We start from the raw sequence: 16541 nt of genomic DNA, 5'->3' as shown, positions 1-16541 counted from the left end.
TCCAGAGGGAGGGCAGCCTTTGGCTCCGCAGTGCTCTGGAATATCCTTCCTTGAGGACCTCCCAGGTTTTTGGTAGCTGGGGACTCTATCCCACAGGTTGCTGATCAAATGAAGTTAACTACTTCAGATAAAGAAGTTATGTACTCACCATAACGTTCCATCTGAGTAGGTAACTTTATTTGTCAGCAACCAACCCCCCCTCCTTCCCCCTAACCTCTTTCGTGGTCATAGTCATAACGGAATGTTTTTCTTCTGTTACGCATCAGGTTAGCGTTTCTCTTTCAGGTATGTTTGACTGTGGTTGCTTGATAAATTGGCAAACTCGATCTGAGGACTGGAGGGAGGCAGCAGGGTATTATGGGTAAGGGGGAGGAGCTGAGAGCTCAGATCTTTAGCTTGGAAAGCTGCCTGCTCGGATCCAGGTCGGATCCGATACCCACAGGTTGCTGACAAATGAAGTTACCTACTCAGATGGAACGTTATGGTGAGTACAGAACTTCTTTTTTTGTTTCATTTAGTGGTATTTAATATTAGTGTAGCAGTTAATTTTATTTTCATAAAAGAAAATTGCATTTCAGTTTTATACAAGTTCAAATTTTGTTACAAGTTCAAATGTTATAAATAAAACATTATTATTATATTTTGTGTTTAATGTTTTATCTGTTCTTCAATTTGCGTTTTGTATGTTGGTATCCCAGAATTTCAGCAGAGTGAGCAGGGTTAGATAATTATGCATGTAAATTTCATGTTAATCCATGTCCAGATTTTTGGCCAGTTGTACCTACTTTTCATGGGCCTTTGTCTAGATTTTTGATGTTTCCTGGTTGAGAGGTATGCTTGCAGTGGAAAGCAGATTATCACTAGCCGTTTTTTTAATTTAATTCTTTTCACTTGTGATTTGCCAAACAGATTCATTCATTCTCAAGCCAGAGATCGTTCTGTTGACTCTGCTGGGGCTTCTGCACCTTTAGTTAGCATACCCCCTGCTTGAGGACATTTTCTAAGCTGTGATGTGGCCTTCTGTGTAGACGTTTGCTAGAAGTTAAGTTGGAAATTCATCCTGAGGCCATTAGGAGTTTACTGCTTGCAGAGGTTCAGGATAGGGTGACCGATACTGCTGCTTGTTTTTTTTTTAATTGAGGGCTTGGAATTCTGTCTGAGAACAAGGGAAAAAAGTTCTGCATTGTAGTATAGTTTTGTATGGTGCTTAACTCAGATGCAGATGGTTGATTACCTTCTCTGTCTTTCAGGTCAAGAACCATTCATTCATCTCCAGATTTCTTGGTTTGTGTTCTTTTGTCTACTGAGTTTTTCATTGTCTAATAGGTTGTGCCATGATGTTGCAGTAATTTACAGTACAGTAAAATACCTCTCAGTTAACTACCACCCATGGGGATTGGTAGATGCCGGATAACTGTAGTTTCTAGTTGCTTGAGAGTTATTAGTCTATTAAAAATAGTCCTTACTAATGCTGTATTCTATACTATTTGTTTGGTATGATTTCTTCTCTGGTTGGGGAGGGAATTTATTCATATCTTCCTTTTAAAAACTCTAAAAATGTAAGGTATGTTTCTGAGGGGTGGGGGGTTGCCAGTTATTTGAGAGTGCTGGTTGCTTGCATTCCGGTTAACTGAGAGTTTACTGTATTTAGGAGGTGTGGAGTCAGTAGTACTGATTTTTGCAGGCAGTTAGTGGGAGTCTAATTTCTGAACGTCTTGGAAACATGGTGAGCTTTTGACTGTTCAAGTTGTGTAACATTCGATGTGAAGTTGTTGTATCTTGCTGTTCATTCTTACAGATGGGTTCAGAGCCGATCCTCGGCTCTGAGTGTGCCAACTGCAAAGCTCGAGGTCTTCAAGACAGCTCAAGGCCAAGTCCCTATCCCATGATGCACCTTGTGTTACTTTGCCGCTGCAACAGATCAGAGGATACTTCACAGCTCGGGCCAGTAGAGTTTTTTTCTATAAGAAAATTTCTCTTAAAAGACCTTTTATTATAGCTTTAAGTTTCCTTTCCATTTAAAAGCTTTTATAGGATTTGTAGAACTAGCTTGTTGGCTAACTTTTCAAAGCCTTTCTATAGCTCCTTTGGCTGTCATTTTATTCGGCCTTTATCACCTCCCTTCCCATATTCTGGTGTGCCTTTACATTTAAAACATTTTTAGAAACTTAGTAGTTTTAAAATGTTAGAAGAGTGTTTTATTAGAAACTTTAATAGTTAGACTTTAATTAGTATTGTAGAGCCCGTTTTGATTTAAGGGCTACTTACTGTTCGCATTAGAATAGTTGTTTGTTGATGAGCATAGTTTCTCTTTGAGATATTCTTATTGGTAATTTAAACAGGTTTTTTTCTTGTGTGCATTTATATTTACATTAGACAGTTACTTATGGCTGACCAAGAGAATGAAAAACAACCCAAGTCTGGGTTAAAAAAATGTCCAAAGTGTGGACAGGAAATGTCAGTGACTGATGGTCATGTTAACTGTCTTTACTGTTTGGGTGCTTTGCACTTACAAGAGAGCTGCTCCATCTGCCATTGTTTCAGTAGCCGCATTCTACAGGAAAGAAAGAGAAAGTTGATTGATAGAGGGTTATTAAAATCCTCTTTTCAAGAAGTTTTGAGTGATCATGATGAAACATCTAAGTCCCCAAAATCTACCAAGTCATCAAAATTGACATCCTCGGAACATAGAATTTTGTATCGGACACCATCAAAAAAATTATTGTTGGCTCCACAGCCTTCGGAGCCGAGTGTTGTAACCTTCCGGAGCCAGTCCTCAGTCCTGGAACCAGTTTCAACAGTGTTGAAATCACCAGTTTTGCAGTCTGTGGCATCATCGATCCATTCTTCTCGGTCCTCGATAAGTCTATCTGATCTGGATGTGGATCATGTGGTGCAGATGTTGTTACAGGCACTGGCGTTTGCCAAGTTATCGGTTCCAACCCAAGAATCTTCGGAACAGACAGCTGTTCTTCCATCTACTTCTTTTCCTTCTCTGAGCCGAACCAGTCTTTCGGAACCAGAGGTGTTGGAGCTGATGATTGTGGAGCCTTTGGAACTGACGCCTGTTCCAGTGCCATCAGTGCTGACTACTCAGACTTCCTCTGTGCCTATTGAGGGGTTCTAGGAGACTACATTCGCTGGTCAGGTCCGGGGAGGACAGTCGAACAGATCTTTCAGCTCCGACTTTACCTCTTGGGGCTTCGGCGGGGATGAGTTTGGCTCCTACCCCTGGATTGGAGCCCACTACTCCGGTGCTGAGGGGATCTTCTGCTTCTTCGGACCCAGAGGTTCCTTTGATGTCACGAGGAGAGTAATGTCCCCATGGACATCCACAACGTCAGGACCAGCTACCTCCTCCCCTAAAGCACCTGTGTCTATTTCTGCCTCACAGATCCCTTTGAAGCGTAGAGACCCTGAGCCTCAGGAAGCCCCACTGGGTGGACCCTGCTCTTCCGAGACCTCACCAGAAGCTCCCACTGATGAGGTTCCCAGCAAATCTAAGTCCTCTAAGTCAAAAAAGAGATCTCCGGCTCCTTCAGTTTCCTCGGAGCCACCGGAGAAAGTCACAAAAATTGCTTCGACCTCCTTGGCTCCACTGTCCTTGGGGTTGCAGGAAGTGTCGGTGTTGATGGAATCTGCGTCGGCTCCAATTATATTGGAACCTCTTCGGAGCCGATCGCCCAGTCTTAGACCAGTTTCACCTGAGAGGAGATGTTGATCTCCCCCCCCTGTCCTCCAAATCCTCCAGGACTCTCTCAGATGTGGATGTTGATAGGGTGGTGCAGAGGCTCCTCCAGTCACCGGTTTTGGCAAAATTGTTTTCGGCTCCGTCCCAGTCGGCTCTGGAGCCCGTCCCGACACCTTCATCGATCATTCCTCCTCCAAGTGCATCTCTGTCTTCGGAGCCAGAGTGTTCCTCTCCATGTGATGTTCCTAGGTCGGTTCCGATGGGCCCTCCGGGACTGTCTGTACCGACGTTGGCTCCGTCCATGGGGTTCGGGACTCGGGATTCTTCAGTCGGGCCCAAGGGGACATCTCAGGACATATTTTGGTTCCGATTCTCCCGCTCGGTGCCTCAGCTCGAGGAACCCCGACTCCTGTCATGGTCTGAGGCTGGCCGGTCCTCAGACTCGGGGGTGGGGGGGCTGCCTTTGAGGCCATGCAGACTGCGCTGGACAGATCATCAGCTACATCATGCGGGTTGGTCATTCTGTCCCCCACCACTCCGGTGAGAGCCTCTGATCACCACCTATCCGTAGACAGCAGAACACCAAGGCCTAAGGATACCCCCACGAGTGGTCCCCAAGTTTCTGAGGGCCCTTCAGAGTTTGTGCCTGAGGAGCCCCCTAGAAAGAAAAGTTGCAAGAGGAAGCACATAGACTCCCAGGATGAGTCTCTCACCTCTGATACTGACCTCGAGGAATCGGAGGGGTCCCCCAAGTCATCCTCTGATGATGTTTCCTTCTCCGACATCTTGGAGATATTGAAACAAAGAGGTGACTGGCCGTCCAAAGCCCCCTCCGAGGAGGAGTCTGTCTTCCTTAAGGCCTTTGGTGCTCAGCCCACCGCCTCCTGGGTGTCCCCACCCTTCGACGAGCTCCTGGATTTAATTTGTCAGAGGGTGTGGGAAAACCCTGATTCTGTGGAACCTGTACCCAGGCATCCCAATAAGTTTCTTTCTGCTCCCCTGGGTAAGGAGTTTCTGTCCAGAGGAGTCCCTGTAGATGCCATGATGGTGGCGGCGGCCACTCAGTAGGAAGTAACAGAGACTTCTTCCTCCGTCCATCCTCCTAACAAGGAGGCTAGGACCATGGACCGGTACGGGAAGCGTACCCTCTCGTCAGCAACCTTTACCTTATGGTCGCTGAACTATCTGTCTCATTTTACTTGCTCCACAGAGATCTCCTCAAGGAGTTAGGAGATACTCTTGCGAGTAACGTTCCTGAGGCGGTGGCCCAGACTGTTAATGCCCAGGTGTCTACCCTCAGTTCCATCGTCAACTCCTCCATGCGGCTCATTTCATATGCAGCCAATGGAGCGAGTGGGGCAGCAAGCTCAGGAGTCGCCCTTATAAGGCAAGCCTGGATGCACCTTTGTCATTTTGCGGAGGCCTTCAAGTCTTCTTTCACTGACACCCCCTTTGATGCTTCTTCTTTGTTCGGAACCAAAGTGAAAGACACCTTCACCAGGTGCGAACAAGAGGGAAAGACCCTGTCTGCTGTAGGGGTCCATTTTTTTCCCTTCCCTCTAGACCTTGCCCCAGGGCCCAGTGGGGTGGGAAGATGTGGTTCAAAAAATCACAGAGGTTTTTTCCTGCCGCACAAGGTGAGTCTCCCTCCAGAGGCAGAGGAGGGGGAGGTTATTCAGGGAGATGCCGCCCTAGAGGCAGAGGGGGCCCCCGCAATTCGGGATACCGTGATTCCTTTCACGGCTCTCCCTATTCTCGTTCCTGATGGAATGCCCGACTGTGCTTCTCCGGAGCCAATCGGGGGTTGGATATCGTTATACCCGGAAGCCTGGCAAAGCATCACCCAGGACAGAAAGGTATTATGAATAATTTCCGGAGATTACGTCATTCCCTTTACGTCAGACCCCCCTCCCCTTCAGTCAGAAAAATCCCGGATGCTCCACCCAGTCAAAGGGATCAAGCAGCCTCAGAGGTTTCAAAGCTGCTAGGAAAAGGAGCCATCCAGCATGTCCCCTCAGACCAAGTCGGATTAGGGACTTACTCAAGATTCTTTTTGGTGCCGAAAAGAACAGGGGACCTGAGACCCATATTAGATCTCAGCCAACTGAACAACTATGTACAGAAGTCCAAGTTCCATATGGTCACACTACAATCGATTCTCCCATTGTTGGGAGAGGAGGTATGGATGTGCTCCATCGACCTCAAGGATGCTTACTACCATGTCAAAATGGACAGGGCATCCAGGAGTTACCTACGCTTCTGGCTGGGAGCCAGTCATTTCCAGTTTCGAGCCCTGCCCTTTGGTCTCACCACAGCCCCCAGGGTGTTCACCAAGTGTATGGCGGTGGTGACTGCTCACTTGAGACATCAAGGATTCCAAGTGTTTCCATATCTGGACGACTGGCTCCTTACCGCCCCCACCAGGCATCTACTAATCCAGACCAGGGACGCTGCCATCACTCTCTATCAACAGTTGGGCATAACACTAAATTGGGAAAAAATCTGTCTTGTTGCCCTCACAGCATGTCACCTTTATAGGCGCAGAATTAGACACCGTTCAGATGCGAGCATTTTTACCGCAGGAAAGGATCAGAGTCTTACAGCAACAGGTACACGCCCAGATGCCCCTGAGGAAAGCGAAGGCAAGATGGGTTCTTCAACTCCTGGGGACCATGGCAGCAACAATTATGTTGGTCCCTCTAGCGAGATTGCACATGAGACTTCTTCAATGGCTCCTCTTTGCTCAATGGGGTCTCCAAAATTTTCCACATTCTCACCCTATTTTGCTCATGGACAGATGCAAATAGGTTCTCAGTTGGTGGCTTTCACCAACAATCTGGACAGGGGAAACCCTTCTTTTCACCCATCTCGATTGCCACAGTGACCACGGACGCCTCCCAGATGGGGTGGGGGGGCATTATCTCGCCAGGACAGTCCAAGGCACGTGGCAAGATCACGAGATACATCTGCATGTCAATGTCCTAGAGATGAGAGCGGTGCTACTTGCGTTGCAGGTACTTAGGAGCTTTCTACCTCTAGGGAACAATTGCAGTACACTCGGACAACACGTCAGTGGTGTGGTATCTGAACAAGCAGGGGGGAACCAGATCTTACCCCCCTGTGCAGAGAGGCCATGCGAGTGTGGCAGTATCTTCCCAACGGTTTCTGGTGGCAACGCACATTCCGGGCAAGTCCAACGTGATAGCGGACAGGTTAAGCAGGGCTATTCTGATGCCTTACGAGTGGTCCCTGAATCGTCTAGTTGCAGAACAAATGTTCAGCAGATGGGGTCAGCCTTGCTGCGACCTTTTTGCCAGCCCCCTCAATGCCAAATGCAGCAGCCACTTCACGCTGATCCCCCCACAGGGGGAGTCACCCAGGGACGCTCTAGTTCACAATTGGCTCTCCGGTCTGCTTTATGCTTTCCCTCTGTTTCCCTTGCTATCAAAAGTGATTCAGAAAGCACTATCCTTGGGAAGCAGAATGATTCTGATTGCTCCACGCTGGCCTCGTCATGTCTGGTTTCCCTTCCTCCAACCCTACATTGTGGACACTCCTTGGATTCTGGACCCACAACCAGATTTACTGACACACATGTCGGGACTGTTCCACCCCTCTCTGATGACCCTCCGGTTGACAGCCTGGCTACTCCACTTCCATTGTTAGTTAGGCTTCATCACTTTTCACCAGAGGTAGTTCACATTTTATCTTCCTCTCATAAGCCCTCTACTAGGAAGATTTATTCTAGCAAGTGGAGGAGGTTTTCTATTTGGGCGCATACCCAAGGAATTGATCCCTACACAGCCCCGATTGCTTCAGTCTTGGAGTTTTTGTCTATGCTTTTCCATCAGGGTTCAGCATCAGCTACCATAAAAGTTCAATTGGCAGCGATTTCTAACTTTCATGTTGCTAATGAGCCTAGTCTGATGCCTCACAGACTCTGTAAGGCTTTCCTGAAAGGCACTCTATTACTCTGTCCTCCGGTCTCCGAACCTATCATGCCCTGGTCTACAAGCCCTTACTTCACCTTTCGAGCCTGCAGCTACCTGTGATTTGAAATTCTTGACCTGGCAAACAGCCTTTTTAATAGCATTCACTTCAGCCAGGCGAGTTTCAGAAATTCAAGCCCTTTCTATCAAACCTCCATACTTCATCTTCCATAAGGACAGGGTTTCTCTTAGACCAAACCCTTCCTTTCTTCCTAAAGTGGCATCCGTATCTAATCTTAATCAGTCTATTGAGTTGCCTGTATTCTTTCCCCATTTTTCAAACAAGGCAGAATTTAAATTTCATCAATTGGATGTACACAGACAGTTACGTTTCTATCTGCACCGAACAAAAGATATCCGAAAGTCTGATCAACTATTTGTCTCCTTTTCGGAAAACAAAATTGGGTCCCCTGTCTCCAAAATCACCCTATCCAGATGGATATCCAGTTGCATCTCTTTCGCTTACTCCGCAGGAGGAAAAGACCTGCCGTTTCCGGTCAAGGCTCACTCTACTCGGGCTGTATCTACATCTACAGCCTATCAAGTCAGATTGTCTATGGATGATATTTGTGCGGCAGTTACTTGGGCTTTTCCTCACACATTTGTTACTCATTACAAGTTGGATGTGGTATCTAGGGGCAGGTCTTCCTTTGCTTCCACAGTACTCAGGAGTATCTTCCTATGAGCCTCCCAGGATGTTGGTGCTAGGGACACTGTCCCACGGGTAAGAATGTAGGCGAGATTGGACTACATAACATCAAGAAGTTATGTACTCACCATAACGTTCGATGTATGTAGTCCATCTCGCCTCACATTCTTACTTACCCTCCCACCTTCCCCCTTCCTGGAGGATCTGGAGGTTAGGTCTGATTTTTAGAGTTCCCTTCACCTTTAGTTTATTCTTCTTTACCCGGATGTTGTTATGCATGGGATATAAATGAGTGTTCGCAGCAAACTAGATCTGGGGATATGGAGCAGTGCAGCATGGGACACCTGCTTAGCCCAGCCAATAGAGGACTACGAGCTAGAAATGTTTGGCTGAGTCTGAGCCGATATTCGACTCCGACCCCACAGGTAAGAATGTGAGGCGAGATGGACTACATACATCGAACATTATGATTAGATTAGTACATAACTTCTTGTTTTTCCTCAAAATTGGCACATTATAACCCAGGACAAGTGGGTTCTAAACATAGTGTCACAAGGCTACAAGTTTCACTTCCATACCCTGCCAAAGGCAAATGGTTGGCCAGATCTGCAAAAAAAATCAATGGGCAGAGGTACAAAAACAAGTCTCATTCCTCATGGACATGGAGGGCTATTCAACAAGTACCACAGCAAGAGCAGGGACAAGGATTTTACTCAAGACTGTTCTTGGTACCCAGAAAGGACAAAGCCTGGAGACCAATACTGGACCTATCTATTCTAAACACATTCCTGGATATACCAAAATTCAAAATGTTGACCTTGCAGCAGCTTCTGCCCATGCTGGGCAAAAAGGCTTGGCTCGTGACTTTAGATCTAAAAGAGGCATACCTGCATATCCCAATAAGGCAATCATGCAGAAGATACCTCAGATTCAAGGCTGGCTCAATGCGTTACCAATTCTCTGCACTGCCCTTTGGCTTATCTACTGCGCCCAGGGTCTTTACAAAGTGCCTGGCACCAGCAATTCCTTTCTGCAGTCAAAGAGCAATACAAATATATCCTTACTTGGACGACTGCCTAATTCAAACAGAGAACAAGGACATTCTACTACAGCATCTGGCATTTGTGAAAAGACTTTTAACATGCCAAGGGTACACAGTCAGCAAAAAGAAATCAAAGCTAGTACCCTCTCAAGAGATAATATTCCTGGGTGCAAGCTTAAATACAACTGCCCAGATGGCTTATCTCACGCCAGAGAAGCAAAGGCAACTGACTACCTATTTCAAAACATTGGCAACAAAGGCCCAGTTATCTGCAAGAACAATTCTGCAGGCTTTGGACTTCATGGCATCCTGCATCCTACTAATTCCATATGCAAGACTGCATCAGTGGTACCTAAAAAGTGTCTGGATGCAACATTGCCACAGCCTGGAAACTATGATTACTCTCATTCCCTGCCTGCAACAGGAGTTTCAATGGTGGGCGAAGGCTTGTCACCAAAACAAGGGACAGCCATTCACATTACCCCCAGCAGGCAGCACCTAACAACGGATGCATCAGATTATGCCTGGGGGGGGGCCCACATTGCAGGAAAATGCATTCAGGGCGCCTGGTCCACAAACCAAATGCATCTGCATATCAATCAAAAAGAGATGCTAGCTGTTCAAAATGCCCTGACAGCCTTCAAGGACCTACTTCATCCGGGACAACTACTGATAAAGACAGACAACACCACGGTCATGTGGTATATAAACAAGCAGGGGGACACGCATTCTTACCTCCTTTGCAGACTAGCCATGACTTTGTGGGACACAGCATTGACTTACCAAATTCACCTGCAGGCACAATTCCTGCCAGGAAAGGAAAATACTCTGGCAGACGAACTGAGCATGAACCTCATGGATCCCCATGAGTGGCAGCTGGATCCTCAAGTCTTCAGCATGATAACAAGGAAATGGGGATGCCCGGACATAGATCTATTTGCCTCCCCTCACAACTACCAACTACAAAGATTCTGCACAAGGACTTACCACAGACAGGCATGGAAAGTGGACGCCTTATCTTTCAACTGGAAAAACCTATCAGTGTATACCTTTCCTCCCCTGCCTCTCCTCCCCAAGGTACTCCTAAAGGTCAGACAGGAGAAACCAAAAATGATACTGATTGCCCCAGACTGGCCCCACCGGTACTGTTATCCAATCTTAAGGAACTTGTCTCAATGCCCAGCCTGGACCTTACCTCAAATACCGCATCTATTGTCCCAACAAAACAAAAACAGATCCTACACAGCCAACTCAGGACTCTATACCTGGCAGCATGGTGGATAATGTAGCCATACAAAGCACACCTCTCAGTAAACCTTTGATGGATGTCATTTTGGAAGCCAGAAGGCCTAGTACTAGGAAATCTTATGCTGGAAAATGGAAGAGATTTTGTGCTTGGAACCAGGCACAAGGAACTGATACAGCTGTACCAAATATTCCTCAGATTTTGCAATACTTAACTGAGATGCTGGACAAAGGCCTATCTTTTTCATCAATTAAAATTCATGCCTCTGCCATTTTGGCTCATTACAATACAGAGCCACCAATCTTTTCTCATCCTTTATTAAGGGTACCTCAGAGGAGCCAAAAATAAGGCCTCCAAGGAAATCGCCAATACCTGCATGGGACCTCAATTATGTCTTGGAAGAACTCACCCTACCTCCATTTGAGCCAGCTGCTACTGCTGATATAAAGTTTTTATCTTGGAAAATAGCTCTGCTCCTAGCAATAACTTCTGCAAGATGAGTGTCAGAGCTACAGGCTCTCATGGCTGTGGAACCTTTTATCATTTTTTATCCAGACAGGGTCTCTCTGAGGACAAACTCAACATTTATGCCTAAGGTGGTGTCCAGTGTGGCCCTTAACCAAACTATTCATCTGCCAACTTTTTATCCAAATCCACAGAACAAGGGGGAGAGAATTCTGCATTCTTTGGACGTACACAGACAACTTAGATTCTTTTTGGACAAAACTAAAGGTTTCAGAAAAACAGAGCAATTACAAGTGGCATATGCTGCAAGATCACAAGGAATGGCTATCTGCAAGCAGACTATTTCAAAGTGGATAGGCCACTGCATTCGTTTCTGCTATTCACAACATGGCAAGCCAGTGCCTAAGGGCATTAGGCCACATTCAGCCAGAGCTGCAGCCACTTCAGCAGCCTTTCTCTGGGGAGTACCAACTAAAGACATTTTAGAGGCTGCTACTTGGAGTTCAGTATGCACCTTTACAAAGCATTATTATCTGCCACTTTACTCTAAATCCAGGGCAGCCTTTGCCACTGCAGTTCTGCAGGGCCTCATGACCTCTCCTAATGCTGTTTAGCTCTGGCCTTCCAACCATAGCTTTGGGACTCTACCCAAATGTAATGACTGCAACAGTGAAACACGAAGAACATAGTACAGTTGTGTACACTTACCATAAATGTAGATGTTAGAGTGTATTCACTGTTGCAGTCCAGGTTACCCACCCACCTTCCCACTTATTTCTGCTGAAACTTATCTTTCCTTCCCTGATCTATACAACCTGTGTGGTGTATTTGCTTGTAGATGAAGGTAAAGTTTATATTAGTGCATGTATGTGTTATATATACATATATATGAGTGTGGAAGAGAGGTGAAGAAGAGAGTACAGGCAGGATGGAGTGGGTGGAGAAGAGTGTCAGGAGTGATTTGTGACAGACGAGTACCTGTAAGAGTGAAAGGGAAGGTCTACAAGAGGGTAGTGAGACCAGCTATGTTATATGGGTTGGAGACAGTGGCATTGACAAAAAGGCAGGAGTTTGAGCTGGATGTGGCAGAATTAAAGATGTTAAGATTTGCACTGGGTGTGACGAGGGTGGACAGGATTAGGAATAAGTATATTAGAGGGTCAGCCCAGGTTGAAAGGTTTGGAGACAAAGCCAGAGAGGCACGATTATGTTGCTTTGGACATGTGCTGAGGAGGGATGCTGAGTATATTGTGAAAAAGATGCTAAGGATGAAGCTACCAGGTAACAGGAAAAGAGGAAGGCCTAAGATAAGTTTTATGGATGTGGTGAGAGAGGACATGCAGGTGGTTGGTGTGACAGAGCAAGATGCAGAGGACAGGAAGAAATGGAAACAGGTGATCTGCTGTGGCGACCCCTTACAGGAACAGCCGAAAGAAGATGATGGTGTGTGTATATATATATATATATATATATATATATATGTATATATATATATATATATATATATATATATATATATATATATATATATATAAATTTTGGCTACCCTTTAGGGGCACCTGACATCTGGGGCAAGAAAAACTGAAGAAAATGGCATCGGCTGCATCTTTTATATCCCTGATGACCTGACATCAGGGAAGTGGCAATAGCAGCCGACGCAGGACCCAAGACTTTGGAATTCAGGCCGGCTGAGGGCAACCTGCCAGCAGGATTACCCAAATGTAATGACTGCAACAGGGAATACACTCGAACATCTACATTTATGGTAAGTGTACACAACTGTTCTTCCCTCCTGTGTTGGCTACCTTGTTAGATACTTTCATTGCTACTTCCAAGTCTTCTGATTCTCAGCCTCTTACTCCTACGAAACCTGTTAGGTTCTGTAAGGTTCCTTAGGATTGTCTGTTTTTATTTAAACGTCGTCCTGCTGATGCTGCTGTGGTGTCAGTCCCTTCTAACAAACCTCCTAAATTTTTGCCCTCTTCCAAACGTTTGCCTTTTGACAAGGATAACTGGGCAATGTGGAGGATTGGCAAGAAAGTTACACTGCTTCTACTTAGGCCTTTACGGGTATTAATTACCAAATCCACATGAATAGGTATTCTCTGGCCTTGGTTTTTCAAGCTTATCAGGCTAGCTCTGCCCTCCTTCATTCTGATGGCAAATTCTATGCCTCATCTTGTTTAGGTTCTGCTTCTCAATTGGCTTGCCACTCTTAAGTGTAGCTATGATGCTGCTGGCACCTCTTCTAGGGCTCGGCTTTTGGGTCCATCTTGAGGGGTTATTCTTTGCTTTATCTCTGGTCTCTTCTTGAGGACATTAAGGCCAAGTTGTTGGATACTCCTTTGGATTTATTTATTTATAGTTTGTTTGCCAGGATAGTCCACTGGGCCATGAGGAACCCATTTTCATTGGAGTCCTGGGGAGAAAAGCTCCAGAAAATGACAAATTACAGATTTAACATAAGAGTAAGTTATTAGAGAAGTGTAATGTGCACAAATGAAGCAAAATTAAACAAATAGAAAAACACACGTTAGTAGAGTGCACATATTCGTACAATGCAGTAAGAGTAATATTTACAAATAGTCAATGTTTTTAACAGTTTAACATAGCACAATGTAATAACAGAAACAGTCTAAATTTTTAACAGTTATGCTAATTCATGCAGTTAATTTCTAGGCTACGAAATTGTACCATTCTAGGAGTTATGCTAATTTCCTAGAGTGTATTAGGCATACAAAACAATGGGAGGCTATTGTGAATTATAGCTTATAGAGAGTAGCTACAGTGTAGGGAGATCATCTTTTTGGGACTGCTGCTGCTGACTTGTTTAAGTCTCTTCAAGAGGAAATGCAAAGCCTTGCAAGACCTTACACACATTTTTGTCTCTGTTATCCCTATGTTCCAGAGGACTTATCCTTCTAGAACTGCTTTCGTTCACAGGAAACCCTGTCAGGCCCTTAAGGGCAGGAAGGGTGAGAGATGGGCTCCCTTTGCTAAGGCTTCTCAGATTTCTGTGACCCATAAGCCTCTCTTTTCAGTTCAAACCCCCCCCCCTGCCTTCAGAACAGATTATTTTGGCTCTCCCTTTGTCTTCCAAATTGGTGTCTTGTCTCTTCGGACTCTTGGGTTGTTTCCACCATCCATCAGCTTTACTTCATTGTGTGGAAATCTCTCCCTCCTTTTTCTGGGATTCCTCAACCTCCTCCAGAGCAACTTCCTCATTTCCTGGAGGCTCTTTGCTCCCTGTTCCATACAACTTGCCCACCCTTCCCAAGTGGGATGGAGTTTTTATTCCAGGATGTTCCTGGTTCCTTGAAAGGAGGGCACTTGGAGACGTATTTGGATATCTCTTGGCTCAACACCTTTCTCAAGATCCCTTCTTTTTGGATGCTTACTCTTCAAACTCTGTTTCCTCTTTTATTACCCCAGGCTTTTCTGGTGTCCTTGGATCTGCAGGATGCTTACTGTCATGTCCCTATTTACCCCCTCTACAGGATGTTTTTGCTTTTCTCTGTGTCTTTCTGTTGTTTTCAGTTCCCTGCTTTGCTATATTTGGTTTAAGATGATGACTTTTCAAGGTCTCATACTTCTGCAGCTATAAATTCCTTGCATGGTGTCTGTGGACAGACACGTGAAAGTTTCACTGGTTTACTCAAAGTGAGCATCACTTACAAAATGTTGCTGTTTCTGCAGCACCTGTGATTTGCCTTGCAGGAGGATAACCATCACCTATTCCTTTATCTGGTTCACTGGCTGCTAGCAGTGCTGTCTAAGAACGTCTGGTTGGGTCTCTGTTAGGGCAGTCCTTTCTGTAGTCTTGGTGAGGGCCAGGAGGCTTTAGTATTGTTGTTGTGGGTGAAGGTACAAGCAAGGTCCGTGACCAGCTTTTACACCCTTTTGGGTCTTCTGTATCTGATACAAGTCACAGTCATTCATTGTGCCATTTCTGCACTTGAGGATGCAGGTGTGGCTTTGAACTGTGGAGTACAGTAGTTGCAGCATCCCCATAAATCACAATTATTTTCCTGCTGTTAACCCCACCTTTGCTATGCTATGGAATGATGGTTCCCAGCATCATCTTGTTTGGCCTCCCATTCCTAGAGTGATTGATCCACCTCTCCTCCTCCGCAGGATGAAAAGTTGACATTGGTCAGTAAGTCCCATCCTTCCTTTGTTGGGATCCACAATATTTAGGTCACTAATTGAACCCAGTTCAAGTTTTGTTTTTAATATCTTGTGGGCATCCCACAGCTGACCACCTGTTCCCAGAGGCTTATCGCAGTGTGACTTTTATCTGTGTGAATGACAACCCCCCCCCCATTCATGTACCCATTTGTCTCAGGAAGGACATGCACTGGGCTTGCTTGGCATACTGTCTCCTGTGCTTCCCTGGCCGCCTCCATGGTCAATCGCAAGGTGTGTCCAGAGGTGTGCCCCCTCCCATAAGATATCCTTGCCCATTCATCCTGCCTACAATGTCAAGTGCCTGTGTCACTGATCAAACTATAGTTGCCTGGGCGAGTTCAAGTCTGTTAAGGTGCTTGAAATTAAGCCATAAAAGCAAATGGAGAGAGAATAAAACAGCATTGAAGTGAATGTGGTAAAATATCAGTGAACACAGTGAATACAGTGGATGGAAATCCCAAGGAATATTCTTGGCTAAATACTGGAAACAAGTTCTAAAATTAAATGAGTTGGTGGATAAATACCAAGGAAGTGCTACATGAACTAAGAATTGCTGCACTCAGTGTAGGTTTGCTGACTGGAAGGAGCTTGGAAGTAGATGACTTGATGGTGAGGAGGAGGAGGCTGCACAATCTCTGTCTTTAGAACACAAGTTGGAAGGGCAGTGCAGCAAAGCCACGTGGCTTGGGATCCAGAATCTGCTACTCAGGAAGAGGACTAGAAATGATGTGGAAATTGTGGTGAGGGAGAGGCTTCAGAAGACTGTGAGGAATGTTCGCAGAATTAGTGACAGACTCATGGGAATCAGACTCCAACCTAATGATGGGGCATTATTCATAATCTCAGCCTATGCCCCACAGCAGGTAGAGTGCATTCAGACAGCAGTTGTAGGACCTACTAGATAAAGCAGGATAACATGAATTGGTGTTAATACTGAAACTTGATAGTAGCCAGCGCATGGTTTAGAACGAGAGAGTCACAAGATCATGTACAAGAGTGACCAACATACAACTCCTGCACACCTCCTTCTGTTCTCGCTTACTTCATCTTGCATGGGCACCACCCCATAATGACCTGTGATTGGCTGTGCAGGTAAAGGGGTGGTGCAGTACAGTCAGTTTCTGGGCTGAATCTTTGGCAACCTCAGTGAGCTGAGAGAAATCGCAAAAAAGAAAAAGAAAAAATCATTGATTCAACAGCTGGAGACCTTAATTAAATTTGTTGACTGATTTTCTGCAAACTGGATCTGCTTCGGAGTGTAGAAAAAACAG

The 16541-nt window shown here is 45.6% G+C and overlaps 1 protein-coding gene across 1 annotated transcript in view; it reads left to right on the top strand.

The window, feature by feature from the left end:
• Positions 1–16541, top strand: part of TTC7B (tetratricopeptide repeat domain 7B) — a gene marked incomplete in the record, with an annotated part of 1939345 nt that overhangs the window by 783269 nt on the left and 1139535 nt on the right.

The sequence above is a fragment of the Protopterus annectens genome, chromosome 6.part0, assembly GCF_019279795.1.
Source record: "Protopterus annectens isolate FY-2018-M chromosome 6.part0, PAN1.0, whole genome shotgun sequence".
Taxonomy (NCBI): domain Eukaryota; kingdom Metazoa; phylum Chordata; order Ceratodontiformes; family Protopteridae; genus Protopterus; species Protopterus annectens.
This window is presented reverse-complemented; position numbering and strand designations above follow the sequence as displayed.